A 15,941-nucleotide genomic window follows, 5' to 3' on the forward strand; every position below is an offset into this window, starting at 1 on the left:
TAATTCTAAGGTAGAGGCTGCAGAATTTAGAGATTAGCAGACATGGGTGGGGTGGAAGGAGAGGGAAGAATCAAAGAGTAAAATCTGTGCTTTTGAGTTTGAGATATTGAGTAGATGGTGATGTCATCATTTATAATAGGGGATTTGGAAGGAGGAATCTGCTTAGAGAAAAGATGACTTTAGTGGCAGTGTTATTTTCAATAGTCAATAGGACGTATGGAAAAAAGATAATATTTCTGCCTTTCTAGAGCCTGTTATTTGTTTAGCATGACCGAATTACACATATCTTTCAAGTGGCTTCTTCTGTAGTCATGAAGTCTGCACTGAGCCTGAGGACAGAATTCCAGCAAGACTCTCCAGCATTTTTTTGTGCCAGGGAAGGCTTAATAAAAGAGGTGACATTTAAGGTGGATCTGGAAGAATGAGTAAGAATTCATAAGATTCATAAGAAAGATTCATAAGAAAGCCATTCTATGCAGGGGAAATGGCATGAACAAAAGCAGGGAGCTGTGAAAGATCATAGAATGTCTGGGAATTGTAAGAAGCTCAAAATAGCTAAAGCGTGTGTGGTGAAATTGGTGGGAGAAGAGATCTAAAATTAAGTTCTCACCAGCACCAAAGTCAAGGATTTTACTCTGTAGGAACCAATGGAAGTTTAAAGCAGAGGAGTAGCATCCACAGATCTGTATATATAATTGGTGATGAGGCATTGAGTTCAAAAGAGATCAGAAGGGAAGTCTACAATTCCCTTTGTAGTACCAGGTTAAGCTGTGAACCTTAATGACTCCTTTTTAAGGGCTCCCATTAATCTTGCATCCCAGGAGCTTTGGCTCTATTTGGGATCTTCCTGCTATTATTTGAGGTTGCCAGCCATTTCTCTTTTATACAGAAACAGCTTCTGCCACTGAAATATGGCATCAAGCAGGCTTGAATTGATTCTGCTTAGCACAGCATGCCACACATTGAGATTTCCCTTGGAAAAATTATCACTAAGAGTCCCAGACTGTGTCTGATAGTGCTTTATATTTTATTAAAGGAAATGGTTCTAATAAACTCCAGTGAGTGCCTGGTAGATATCAAATATCTGGTTAAAAAGGCAATTGGGAATCTATCCAACCTATCTGGCTATTTCAAGGTAGAAAAATTATGTTTGGGGGTGTGTGTGTGTGTGTGTGTGTGTGTACAGAGCAACTTCTTTCAAGATACATCTCCAAAAGCTAGTGAAACAAAAGCAAAAATGAACTTTTGGGACTCATCAAGATAAAAAGCTTCTGCACAGCAAAGGAAACAGTCAACAAAACAAGGAGGCAACCCACAGAATGGGAGAAGATATTTGCAAATGACACTACAGATAAAGGGCTGGTATACAAGATCTATAAAGAACTTCTCAAACTCAACCACCCAAAAAACAGATGTTGCTTTTTAAATACAACAAAATAGGCTTCCTTCAAAACAACCCCTGGCATTCTCAGGCCAGAGAACAGAGCAGTGGATTAGAAAGGGGACTCCAGCTGCCAGATGTCAGGGTGGTCAATTAGGACAATGAAACAAACTGAAAGTAATAATCAAGCCTTTATTTACTTACTGTGATACTGCAAACAAGAGGCAAAATTGGTGCCAACTCTCTAGTGTTCCATTTTCCCCCATGGAATGGCACTGGGCAAGGGTCAGATGGATGCAGTGCACAAGTAATCATCTTGTAATCCTCTTGCTACTGAGAAGCCCCTAACAAAAGGCTCTTTCCTCTTTATGGACCCATGGGCTGGAGATAAGAGAGAGGGAAGGGCTAGTAGTGGAAAGGAACTCAGACAGATCAGAGAAAAGTACTTCCACCGAGACCCCTTACAAGGAGGCCATGGTGGAGATGTGAGGGAAAGGCCTTAGCTGAAGCTTCTGATAAGAAGGCCTCCAAGTGGGGGTGCTTGGGCCAGGAATGCAGATATGTGTCTGAGCATGACTAGCCTGGAGTGGGCAGCCTGAGTCCATGACAGTAACTCCCTCCAGAAAGTTGCAAAGCAATGGCTGTGCACCAAGTCTAGTGTGGCAAGGGCAGCTTCCATTCATGAGGCCTGCCAAGCAAAGCCTTGTCATTGCTTGTGGCCAGGTCTGAAAGATCAACATAGGATTTTAGTCTGGAGCTGGACTCCTCAAGAATTTGACTGGGAACCAGGAGATCAGAGTTCTAGGCCAGATTTTGTGAGTGATTCACCGGGTGAAGTCAACTTTTCTTTTTGGGCCTGTTTCCTCATTTATCAAAATGAGGAAGCCCTAGTTTAATATCCTCATGCTCAGCCTAAAAAGGTTCTTTCATCTCTCATGTTTTGTAGTTTCATTTCTGAAAGAAGGAGGTTTGTGTCCAAAGGCGACAGCGCCTGGACTATACCTCCTGCCACAAAAGCAGCTCTCACGTCCCCTGGGGAAAATAGTTGATGACCACTAGGCAGCCCCTTAGTGCTCAGCATAAGGACAGTAGCATCTTCCTCAACTTAGGACTAACTGGAGAGGCTTTTGAGCAGCTTTTTGCTTTCTGAGGATTCTCTTTGGAAAATACTAGGTAAAGGTCAAAGACAGTAGCAGCTCTATTAAAGGTGACTCTTGGCAAGAGGCTTCTCTCTCCCATCTGGCTTACTGGGTTCTGCCATTTATGATCTGAAGGCACAAGGCCAATTTTCCATGGTGGGAGGGGCCAGTAGCACACAACCACACCATCTATAGATGAGGGCTTATATTTAACAGAACTCAGCAGCAAGTTTCAGATAGTTTTAGCAATCTGAGGTGTGAGCATATAGATGATTAACTGCTCCAGAGCAGGTCTGTGGCTTATACCACCTTGGAGCCCCAGTCCAGAGAAGGTAGTATGTGGAGAAATATCTTGTTATAATGGGAATCATCATTATGGATAGTCAGTGATTAGTGAGTGCTTACTCCATTTCAGGCACTTTAAATACATGCTCTTGTTTAACTGAATCCTCACAAGCCACCCTATGAGGTGAATGCTAGTATTAATTATCCTCATTTTACAAGTGAGAAGATTGACCTCAGAAAGACTAGATAACCTACTCAGGGTTATATAGCTAGGAACTGGCTAAGCCAGGATTTGAATCTAAGTGTGCCTGACTTTGGAAACTATATTCCTAGCCACTATCTTATGCTACCTCTTTTTTTTTTTTTTTTGGTCAGGTCAATTCAACCAGGGATAGCCACATCCTTGAGTAAAGCAGATAATTACCTAGGTGGTATGATTTGAGGATTGCTAAAATATTCAGTCAAGTCAGACATTAGTGTTCCTTTCTATGTTGGACTTTACAGGTGGATTCATATATAGTTTGACAAACATATGTAATTTTCCAGAAAAACGAATCACTAAGGCCAATGTGCCCTTTTACTTTCTATACCTTTTGCTTTAATGCACCTTTCCCCCAGCAAAGACCTATGCTTCCAGATGGTCCAGGCTCAATGAGACAATCTTGATAAATCCAGAATGTAAGATTCAGGGAGGAAGTTAAAATCTGACCATTGAAAGACCTTGATAATACAATACTCTACTACAATACTAGAGGAGTTGATGGTAATTTGTCATACACACAATGAATGTGATTGTCAGGATCAGGAATCTGTATTCCTGGCCATTGAGTGTTACTGAGGCAGAGCAGCCGTCTGTGGGTGTGTGTACACCATGGTACAGGAGAAGACCAGATGAACTTGTACTTCCTCCAGTCTGTGTCTCTTTGTTGGTGTCTGTTCTCAGTCACAAGACGGGAAGCTAAGGCAGCTTAGAAAACTATCTTTGGGCTAAGACATGGTATCTTTGGAAGTTTATTGTTAAAATATCAGTACCATTTGGGAGAAGCATTGACTGCCTTCATCAATTCCTTAGTTGTAGTTTATCCACTAATGTGAAGTTTGAGGAAGACCTGGGTAACTTAATTTTATCCAAGGGTTAGATCTGAAACATGAGCCAGGAGAGTTTGTGTTTTGGACGGTGGTGAGATGGCAGAGGTGGTAGGGGAAGTGAACACTTTGGCTCTGGGCAACTGAGGCAGATGGCACCTCCAACTCCTGGGGGAGAGGCAGAGGCAGACTAGAGGGTCAAAGACTGCCATCATTTTCCTTTTACTTCCCTTTGATCCCTGGCCTAACTCTGAGTACCTCCATCTTGACAGGGACAGAATTTCTGAGCAGGTAAACTGGTGTTGTTTCTTTAGCATTGATTATTTGTGTCCTGAGCTCACTGATGCTTGCACCCTAAAAACAGTGAGACCAGAGGCCATAACTGAATAATCCTCAGCAGCCTGAATGAAGTCCAAAGAAAGTTCACTGAACAAACTGAAAACTTTGTGGTGAAAAGAAAGAATACTTTGGAATGTCGTTCTCATGTCAGAAACCAGAAGAGCACTTTGCTCACACTGGGAATTAATTGGTTGATGCATGCAGTTTACAAATGATTCCATGCAGGTGTTCTTAAATAAGAACTGTGGCAATGCAAAAAGATGAATGCTTCCAGAAAACTGAAAGACACTGTGGTGCCGTGGAAAGAGCACGGGCTTTGGAAGCAAACAGACATAGGCAAGTTCCTTCACCTCTCCGTGCCTCCATTTCAGTTTTCTCGTCTGTAAAATGGGGAGGAATACAGTACTCGTCCTGTCTCGCAGAGTTATTGTGAGGCTTCGGTATGATACCATATGTAAGTGCCTAATACAGTTCCTGGCATATAGTGGAAGAGCTATGTTGAGGTAGAAAAGAAAGATTAAAATGTAGAAGAACAGGAGCCACAGCTCATGAAAATCGATCTTAATGAAGATAAGGCGGCATCGGAAGCATGATGCAAGTCTATAGACAAAGACAATACAATCTCTACAAATGGTTTGTGCACAGTGTCTCAGGGAGCAAGCTTACTGCAGTGCCTGGAAGAAAGAGATAGTCGCCAAAAGACGATGGCAGTGCAGGACACCTAATCCAGTGGGCACGGACACCCTTGTCACTAGCAAATATGGCAAGAGGCCCTTCAGCCCATGCTTACTGTACCAGAGCCATCCCTGTGTACCGAGACAGGAATTGCTTACTTGGGCAAGATTTTCACTGTGGGTTGTCACTAGCAATCAGGGAAAAATTCCCATTCAAATACCACCATCTCGTCATAGCTATTCAAACAGACAAAAATAAACAGTCTTTAGTGTGGAGAGGACGTGGGGAAAATGCACTCACATACACTGCTGGTGGGAACGAAAATAGGCACAACCCTTTGGAAGATGGTTTGGTAGTTTCTATAAAATATGAAAACAGGTCTTTACATCAGCGCAGCAATTCCACGTCTATGTATATATCCCAGAGAATTACCCCGTGTGCATTTGGAGACATATACAAAGGATGGTTATTGTTGTTTTAGTTGTAATAGCCTGACTGCTCATTAGTTGGAGTGGTTAAACATTATAGCACATTCATGTGATGAAATATTATGCAGCCATTTAAAAATGAAATGTATTAGATGCAAGGACATGAAAGTATTCCTATGATTCATTGTTGGGATTTAAAAGCGAGTTTCAGCACACTGTTTGTAGCATATCCAATTTATTTTGTAAAATTTTCAAGAAATGGTATAAACTTATATTTGCATAGAAAACAAGTCTGAAAGGATAGGAGTTACCCCTGGGGAACAGGGATGGGAGTGCTGTTGGTGGGGGGGGAGAGGGGCAGTCCTGAAGAGTCACTTTCCCTGTTTACTTTTTAGATGTCTGCATTATTTGAAATTCTTCAGATGAACATGTTCTACTGTCTCAGTCTTTAAATAAATCAAAGTAATGAAACAAATGTATGTGATAGATTGGCTCAGTCACTTCTAGCCCATGCTTGGTCTGCATTTTCTCTGTTTTCAGATGATAATAATGATGATGATGCTCATGACAGTAGCTAACATTTATGAAGTGTTTACTATGTGCTGGGTAATGTTCCAAGTGCTTTACATATATTAGCTCATATAATCTTCACAAGATCCTTATGAGGTTGTTTTAGTCTGTTCAGTCTGCTATAACAAAATTACCATATACTGGGTGGCTTATAAATAACAGAAATTTATTTCTCACAGTTCTGGAGGCTAAGAAGTCCAAGAGGCACCAGTAGATTTGGTGTCTAGTGAGGGCCCACTTCCCGGTTCATAAACTGCAGTTTTCTCGCTGTGTCTTTGCAGGGTGAAAGGGGTGAGGAAGTTTTCTGGGGTCTCTTTTATAAGGACACTAATCCCATTCATGAGGGTTTTACCCTCATGACCAAATCACTTCCCAAAGGCCCCTACCTCCAAATATCATCACTTTGGAGATTAGGATTTTAACATATGAATTTCAGAGGGAGGGGCACAAACATTCAGTCTATAGCAGAGGTAGAAACTGTTATCATCCCCATTTTACAGATCAGAAAACTGAGGCTCAGAGAGTTTAGAATACTTGTTAAATTTCATTCATCTCATAAGTGATGAGGCTGGGATTTGAAATCAGAGATCCTTGCTCTCAAAGAGTTAAGAGACTGGGGAGATGCATACTCTCTGTCTCTGTCTCTGTCTGTCTTCCCCCCACCACACATATTCAGGAAGGCACACGACCAAATGCAATATAGAAGAGTATTACAGAGAATGAACGCTACAGATACTACACATGGTCTTAGCCAAAAGGCCGAGAAGCGATAAAGCATCTGGGAGAAAGAGTGGTCATTGTAGGCTCAAGGACTCAGGGACCAATGCTTCAAGTTGGACACACAGCCCACCTGATTCTTCTGTGGCCAAGAATATGCTTAGTGGGGCATCTGGAAGGGACACCTTAACAGCTTGTAGCTAAAAAATAAAACAAAGCCTAGAAACCCACCCAGACCTCTGCGCATACATTATTCTGAGTTGGGCTTGGGCACCGTGCAGCAGCGCTGAAGCTAGCTATGGTAACGAGCACATGTCTCAGTAATACGGACTAACTCCAATCTAAGGTCATATGAAACCACAGCTGGAAGGGCCTTTTGATGCTCACTCTTCACTCTTTTTATAGATGAAGACACTGAAGCCCAGAAAACGGAATTAACTTGATCAAGGTCACACTGCTATTTTGGTGGCCAAAATATGGCAGGATGTCACTTAGAAGTAAAATACATCACCTGGCTAAAGGAGTCCCTCTGCCTTGTGATTTAGGTAAAGGATTTAGAGGCTTTCTCCCTTCCATTCTCCCTCTCTTTCTCTCTCTCTCTACACACACGTACACGCATATGTATGACAATTTCACTTCCTGATGCTTTTGTTCATGTCTTTCTCCAATGATTATCACTTACCCTCCATATAAAGTATTGGTGGAATTTGGTCAGTCTCTTTCCTCCCTGAACATGGGTGGAGAGGGAAGAATGTTTGATCTGTCCAGACACGACTTTTCAAAGGGCATCATTATCATGGCCAGAGGATGAATGATGGGCCTCCAAAGAGAATCTTGAGAACGGACCCCAGTTTTCAGGGATGGCATTTCACGTGCTTGCTTGGAGGACGATGAGTTAGTACCTCTGTGACATGATCAATTATATAGGGCCAGGGTTAGGGTTACATAACAGGCCTGCCTGCAGGAAAAATCTTATAGAACAGAGGGGTGGAAAAAAATGTGCTGTGCAATTGCATAATAATCCTGTGAAAAACAAAATGCCTTACCCATTTTGATAAAAACACTGGGAAAAAAATGATGAGTCCTCACTCTGTCTAATCAATTGCAGGGCTTCATAAAAGAAACGAAGCTGCTTTTCCCCCACAAATAAGCACAAAATCAATCTTCAAAAGCAACATATTTTATTGCAACTCATCAATTTATAAATGGTTATTTTTTTTTCCCTAAGTTGGGTGGAGATGGGTGGGGAAGGGCAGAACAGGACTCATAGGTGTCTCTAGTTTTCTGAGCTATGTGCCATGGGGCTGTTTTCCAAGTCCTCGGCAGTACAATAGCAGCAATCAGTTAACTTGAGGGTTAATTTGGGGATGGGTCATGTAGAGTAGAAGCACACAAAAAGGTGTGCAGCAAAGAGCCTTAATTCAACTCTGCTCTAGATAAGCTCTGGCACTAGACAAAATGGCAAAATTCATGCCTGTTTCTAGGCCTAACCAGACCCATTATTCCTAATTCTCTTCTGGGTTGTTTCATAATAAACTCTGCACATAAACTCTGGTGCTCCCTTTCCCATGCCTATCCAAACATCCAAACAATACCTTGTCTCTTCTTTTTCTTTTATGCTGAAATGGGCTCCTTGCCTTTAGCCTAGTTTGTCTGATTCAAAAGATTTCAAAAGGTGATTTCTCCCAGGAAGCATTTCTTAGCTCTCCCCCATACTCTCTGCCTTCCAGTGTAGATTTAGATACTTCTCTTCAGTGTTACCTTAATACATTTTGCTTTATCTATCATTGTCTACATGGCATTCTTGCCCCATTTATAGAATGCTCTAGGAGAGGAATCAGGTATGCTTTGGGTCTGTATCTATATCAGGCAGCACTGTGCTTGGCACAGAGAAGGGGCTCAGTCTGTATTTCTGGAATCGACCTAAATGCAAGGGCTAACTTGATATCATGAGATGAGAGGGGTACATACATTACCAAGTATATGTCACTGCTAGAGTGGATTTTGAAGACTAGCAATCTTTAAAGAGCCTAAAAGCAAGAAATACGGAGGCTGTGAGCTGTAACAGCACTGTAAAGAGGGACACAGAGCTTGAATCTGTGGCCTGGACATGTCTGCCTTCGGTTTGTGTCCTTGGAGCTACCAACTGCCAGGATTAGTTCTTCGGAGAGGTGTCTTCAGTGAGTCATATTTATAATCTATTTCCCCAAGTTGAATTGGATTTCATGGGTGGTTCACCTAGTCCAGGGACTCTCAGTAACATTCAGGGAACACTCCGTGCCCATGGTGAGCACTAAGGTGCACCTGTCTCATTTGCTGAGCAGGGAGGCAGGCGGTTCCAGGCCAGCATTATTACGGCGAAATAGTTTTGTTTCGGTAGAAACTCCACTGGTCAAAGTGATGTTAAAAAAAATGAGGGCATTTCTAAGATAATGAATGCCAGTGCAAATGGAGAAGAGGGATAGGAATGTGTGTGTGAGAGACAGACAGACAGACACACACAGAAGAGAGGAACTACTTCATTCCTGTAATTTAGACTCATCTAAAAATGAGAGCAAACATTTACATTGAGCATCTTACTGAATTCTTACAATCTTCTGAGGTAATACTGTTATGAATCCTATTTTATATATGAAAACAGTAAGCTTGGGCAAGTGAAATAACTTGCCAAATGTCACAGAATTGATAAATGGCAGAGCTGGGAATTTAAACTTCATTTGTTTGATTCTGAAGCTCACATTCTTCCCTCTAATTAAAGATGTATTTTACCTGCAGTAAATGACACAAACCTAAAGATACAACCAAATAGTATTTTACATATGTATATACCTACATGATCACCACCCAGGTCAAGATGTAGAACATTACCATCATCCCAGAAAGTTCTTTTGTGTCCCTTTCCAGTCAACACCAACCCCTCACGCCAAGGTAGCCACTCTTCTAACTTCTGTCACTATACATCTGTGGTTCTCCAAGTGTGGACCTGGAACTAATAGCATCAGCATCACCTGGGAACTTGTTAGAGATGCACATTCTCAGGCCCCACCGCAGCCCAACCGAGTTAGAAACTCTGAGAGTGGGGCCTAGAAAACTTTTAACAAACTCTTCAGGAGATTCTGTTGCACAACCAAGTTTGAGAACTGCTGCACAAAGCAGTTTTGTGTGCTTTAGAAATTCATATATATATGAATAGAGAGAGAGAGAGAGAGAGAGAAAGAGAAAGAGAAAGAGAATCATATAATATGTATTCTTTTGTGTCTGGTCTTTTTTTTCTCAGCAAAATATCTGTGAAATTTATTCATATTGTTCCATGTATCGGTAATTCCTTCATTTTAAACTTCTGATTAGTATTCCATTGTATAAATATATAATGTTATCTCTTTGATAGGTTGTTAGCAGAGCTTTTTTTAAAGAACATTTGTTAATGGAAATCTTACATTTGTCTAAGGCAAATAAATTTGTGGAATCACAAAAATTAAGGAGCAACTTAAGCAAGAGTGAAGCAGGTTGCTGTATCATATGACACGATTTCCAGAAAGGCAGTGCTATCCTCCTAAGTCTCTTCATTACTTGCTTGCCAATGCTGGAAATTTCATAGGAAGCTAAGACTTTTATTCCACAATAAATACTAAAACCTAAAAGGCATGTGTGTACTCCAAAAATTAAAAAAGGAAAGAAAATAGAGTGAACGTCATACTAATGTGTTAATGATCTCTCCTTTCTTGCCAGTATATAGCATGTATACTATCACTTACTAATCCAAGCCCTTAACAGGCATTACTAATCAATCGTGCTACTTTTAAATGTTGATTCCCAATGCAATCTCAGGATCTTTCTCAACAAATTCTCTCAGGTCATGCCAACTCTGGCCTAATTCATGTGTGTCTGTGTGTGTGTGTGTGTGTGTGTGTGAGAGAGAGAGAGAGAGAGAGAGACAGAGAGAGAGATTGTAATAGTGTTTAGAACTGAAAAACGGAAGAAGACACCATGGAGGGGATGTATGTATGGCTCAGAAAGAGAATCAAAGTCATATTTTGTCTTCTGTGACCTATTATCTTTTGTGTTTATACTGGGAAGCCCAGTAAGTATGGGTAGTCAGGATATAGCAAATTCTTAGCTAACTGAATTTGTGGGAAATCAGCATAATAGCACCAAAAACAAAAATAACAACAGCCAGCAGTTTCACTGAGAACTATGTGTTGGGCCTTGTGGTAAGTGATTCACATGCATTGTCTCATCTAATTCCCAGAACCCTGCTAGGCTAGTATTATTACCTCTATTTTATTTATTTATTTATTTTTAATTTTATTATGTTAGTCACCATACAATACATCATTAGTTTTTGATGTGGTGATCCACGATCCATTGTGTTCGTATAACACCCAGTGCTCCATGCAGTACGTGCCCTCCTTAATACCCATCACCGGGCTAACCCATCCCCCCACCCCCCTCCCCTCTAGAACCCTCAGTTTGTTTCTCAGAGTCCATAGTCTCTCATGGTTCATCTCTCCCTCCGATTCCTCCCCCCTTCATTTTTCCCTTCCTTCTCCTAATGTCCTCCATGCTGTTCCTTATGTTCCACAAATAAGTGAAACCATATGATAATTGACTTTCTTTGCTTGACTTATTTCACTGACCATAATCTCCTCCAGCCCCATCCATGTGGATGTAAAAGTTGGGTATTCATCCTTTCTGATGGCTGAGTAATATTCCATTGTATCTATGGACCACATCTTCTTTATCTCGGCTCTTTCCACAGTTTGGCTATTGTGGACATTGCTGCTATGAACATTGGGGTGCATATGGCCCTTCTTTTCACTACATCTGTGTCTTTGGGGTAAATACCCAGGAGTGCAATTACTGGGTCGTAAGGTAGCTCTATTTTTACATTTTTGAGGCACCTCCACACTGTTTTCCAAAGTGGCTGTACCAACTTGCATTCCCACCAACAGTGAAAGAGGATTCCCCTTTCTCCACAACCTCTCCAACATTTGTTGTTTCTTGCCCTGTCCATTTTTGCCATTCTAACTGCTGTAAGGTGGTATCTCAATGTGGTTTTGATTTGAATTTCCCTGATGGCTAATGATGATGAACATTTTTTCATGTGTCTGTTAGCCATTTGTATGTCCTCTTCAGAGAAGTGTCTTTTCATATCTTCTGCCCATTTTTTCACTTGATTATTTGTTTTTTGGGTGTTGAGTTTGAGAAGTTCTTTATAGATCTTGGATACCGGCCCGTTATCTGTAGTGTCATTTGCAAATATCTTCTCCCATTCTGTGGGTTGCCTCTTTGTTTTGTTGACTGTTTCCTTTGCTGTGCAGAAGCTTTTTATCTTGATGAAGTCCCAAAAGTTCATTTTTGCTTTTGTTTCACTAGCTTTTGGAGATGTATCTTGAAAGAAGTTGCTGTGGCCAATGTCAAAGAGGTTACTGCCTATGTTCTCCTCTAGGATTTTGATGGATTCCTGTCTCACATTGAGGTCTTTCATCCATTTTGAGTTTATCGTTGTGTATGGTGTTAGAGAATGGTTGAGTTTCATTCTTCTGCATGTGGCTGTCCAATTTTCCCAGCACCATTTATTGAAGAGACTGTCTTTTTTCCATTGCATGTTTTTTCCTGCTTTGTCAAAGATTATTTGACCATAGAGTTGAGGGTCCATATCTGGGTTCTCTATTCTGTTCCATTGGTCTATATGTCTGTTTTTGTGCCAGTACCATGCTGTCTTGGTGATCACTGCTTTGTAATATAGCTTGAAATTGGGCAATGTGATGCCCCCAGCTTTGTTTTTCTTTTTCAACATTTCCTTGGCGATTCGGGGTCTTTTCTGATTCCATACAAATTTTAGGATTGTTTGTTCCAACACTTTGAAAAATGTCATTGGAATTTTGATCAGGATGGCATTGAAGGTATAGATTGCTCTGGGTAGCATAGACATTTTAACAATGTTTATTCTTCCGATCCATGAGCATGGACTATTTTTCCATCTTTTTGTGTCTTCTTCAATTTCTTTCATGAGTGTTCTGTGGTTCCTAGAGTATAGATCCTTTACCTCTTTGGTTAGGTTTATTCCGAGGTATCTCATGGTTTTTGGTGCTATTATAAATGGAATCGTTTCTCTAATTTCTCTTTCTACAGTTGTGTTGTTAGTGTATAAGAAAGCAACTGATTTCTGTGCATTGATTTTGTATCCTGCCACATTACTGAATTGCTGTGTGAGTTCTAGTAATTTGGGGGTGGAGTCTTTTGGGTTTTCCACATAAAGTATCATGTTGTCTGCGAAAAGAGAGAGTTTGACTTCTTCTTTGGCAATCTGAATGCTTTCATTTCTTTTTGTTGTCTGATTGCTGTTGCTAGGACTTTTAGTACTATGTTGAACAATAGTGGCAAAAGTGGGCATCCCTGACGTGTTCTTGATCTTAAGGGAAAGGTTCTCAGCTTTTCCCCATTGAAGATGATATTCACTGTGGGTTTTTCATAGATGGATTTTATGAACTTGAGGAATGTTCCCTCTATCCCTATACTCTGAAGAGTTTTAATCAGGAAAGGATGTTGTATGTTGTCAAATGATTTTTCTGCATCAATTGAGAGGACCATATGGTTCTTCTCCCTCCTCTTATTAATGTGTTCTATCACATTGATTGATTTGCGAATGCTGAACCACCCTTGCATCCCGGGGATAAATCCCACTTGGTCAGGGTGGATGATCCTTTTAATGTATTGTTGGATCCTATTAGCTAGGATTTTGTTGAGGATTTTGGAATCCATATTCATCAGGGATATCGGTCTGAAATTCTCCTTTTTGATGGGGTCTTTGCCTGGTTTGGGGATTAAGGTAATGCTGGCCTCATAGAATGAGTTTGGAAGTTTTCCTTCTGTTTCTATTTTTTGAAACAGCTTCAGTAGAATAGGTATTATTTCTTCTTTGAATGTTTGGTAGAATTCCCCAGGGAATCCATCAGGCCCTGGACTCTTGTTTTTTGGGAGGTTTTGGATCAGTGCTTCAATCTCGTTACTGGTTATTGGCCTATTCAGGTTGTCAATTTCTTCCTGTTTCAGTCTTGGCAGCTTATAGGTTTCCAAGAAGGCCTCCATTTCATCCAGATTGCTCAGTTTATTGGCATATAGTTGTTGATAATAATTTCTAATAATTGTTTCTATTTCCTTGGTGTAAGTCATGATCTCTCCCCTTTCATTCATAATTTTATTAATTTGGGTCCTTTCTCTTTTCTTTTGGATAAGTCTGGCCAGTGGTTTATCGATCTTATTAATTCTTTCAAAGAACCAGCTTCTAGTTTCGTTGATCTGATCTACTGTGTTTCTGGTTTCTAATTCATTGATCTCTGCTCTAATTTTAATTATTTCTCTTCTAATGTGTGGCTTAGGCATTGTTTGTTGCTTTTTCTCTAGTTCTTTAAGGTGTAGAGTTAGTTGGTGAATTTGGGATTTTTCTATTTTTTTGAGTGAGGCTTGGATGGCTATGTATTTCCCCCTTAGGACCGCCTTTGCAGTATCCCATAGGTTTTGGACTGATGTGTTTTCGTTCTCCTTGATTTCCATGAATTATTTAAGTTCTTCTTTGATTTCCTGGTTGACCCAAACATTCTTGAGCAGAGTGGTCTTTAGCTTCCAAGTGTTTGAATTTCTGCCAAATTTTTTCCTGTGATTGAGTTCCAGTATTAAAGCATTGTGGTCTGAGAATATGCAGGGAATAATCTCAATCTTTTGGTATCGGTTGAGACCTGATTTGTGACCCAGTATGTGGTCTATTCTGGAGAAAGTTCCATGTGTGCTCGAGAAGAATGAGTATTCTGTTGTTTTAGGGTGGAATGTTCTATAAATATCTATGAGGTCCATCTGGTCCAATGTATCATTCAAAGCTCTTGTTTCCTTGTTGATTTTCTGCTGAGATGATCTGTGCATTGCTGAGAGTGGAGTATTGAGGTCTCCTACAATTAACGTATTGTTACCAATATGACTCTTTATTTTGGTTAACAGTTGGCTTATGTAGATGGCTGCTCCCATGTTAGGGGCATAGATATTTACAATTGTTAGATCTTCTTGTTGGATAGACCCTTTAAGAATGATATAGTGTCCTTCTGTGTCTCTAACTACAGACTTTAGTTTAAAATCTAATTTGTCTGATATAAGAATTGCTACCCCAGCTTTCTTTTGAGGTCCGCTGGCATGGAAGTTGGATCTCCATCCCTTCACTTTCAGGCTGGATGTATCTTTAGGTTCAAAATGAGTCTCTTGTAGGCAGCATATGGATGGGTCCTGTCTTTTTATCCAATCTGCAACCCTGTGCCGTTTTATGGGAGCGTTTAGGCCATTCACGTTGAGAGTGATTATTGAAAGATATGAATTTATTGTCATCATGTTGCCTGTGAAGATGTTGTTTTTATAGATTGTCCCTGTAAATATCTGTTGTATGTCACTCTTGGGGTCTTTCTGCTTTTATAGAACCCCCCTTAATATTTCTTGCAGGGCAGGCTTAGTGGTCACATATTCTTTCAGTTTCTGCCGGTTGTGGAAGCTCTGCATCTCTCCATCCATTTTAAATGACAGCTTTGCTGGATAAAGTATTCTTGGCTGCATGTTCTTCTCATTTAGTACCCTGAATATGTCTTGCCAGCCCTTTCTGGCTTGCCAGGTCTCTGTGGATAAGTATGACGTTATTCTGATGTTCCTCCCTCTGCACGTAAGGAATCTCTTCCCCCTAACTGCCTTTAAGATGGTTTCCTTGGTTCTAAGATTTGCAAGTTTTACTATTACATGCCGGGGTGTTGGCCTGTTTTCCTTGATCTTGGGAGGGGTCCTCTCTGCCTCTAGGACTCGAATGTTTGTTTCATTCCCCAGATTAGGGAAGTTCTCAGCTATGATTTGCTCAAATACATCTTCTAGTCCTCTCTCTCTCTCCACTCCCTCTGGGATTCCAATTATTCTGACATTGGCATGTTTCATGGTGTCACTTATTTCTCTGATTCTATTTTCATGGATTCTGAGTTGTTTTTCCCTGGCCTCCTCTTTTCCCTTTTTATCTATTATATTGTCTTCCAGGTCACTTATTCTCTCTTCTGCCTCACTTACTCTAGCTGTTAGATTATCTAGATTGGATTGGATCTCATTGATAGCATTTTTAAGTTCTGCCAATTCAGCTTTCATTTCTGCCCTTAGAGACTCTATGTTGCCATTAATTGATTTCTCCATTCTAGCCATTGTCTTCACAATTGCTAGCCTGAATTCCATCTCTGACATCTTGGTTATATCTGCATCCATTTGTAAATCTGCAGCATAAGTCATAATCTCTGAGTCTTTTCTATT

General features: G+C 40.6%; 1 pseudogene; it reads right to left on the bottom strand.

Annotated features, from left to right (window-relative positions):
* Nucleotides 1–6,503: 6,503 nt before the first annotated feature.
* On the bottom strand, nucleotides 6,504–6,674 carry LOC118532411 (U2 spliceosomal RNA; annotated as a pseudogene).
* Nucleotides 6,675–15,941: the final 9,267 nt, after the last annotated feature.

Source organism: Halichoerus grypus, chromosome X, assembly GCF_964656455.1.
Source record: "Halichoerus grypus chromosome X, mHalGry1.hap1.1, whole genome shotgun sequence".
Taxonomy (NCBI): domain Eukaryota; kingdom Metazoa; phylum Chordata; class Mammalia; order Carnivora; family Phocidae; genus Halichoerus; species Halichoerus grypus.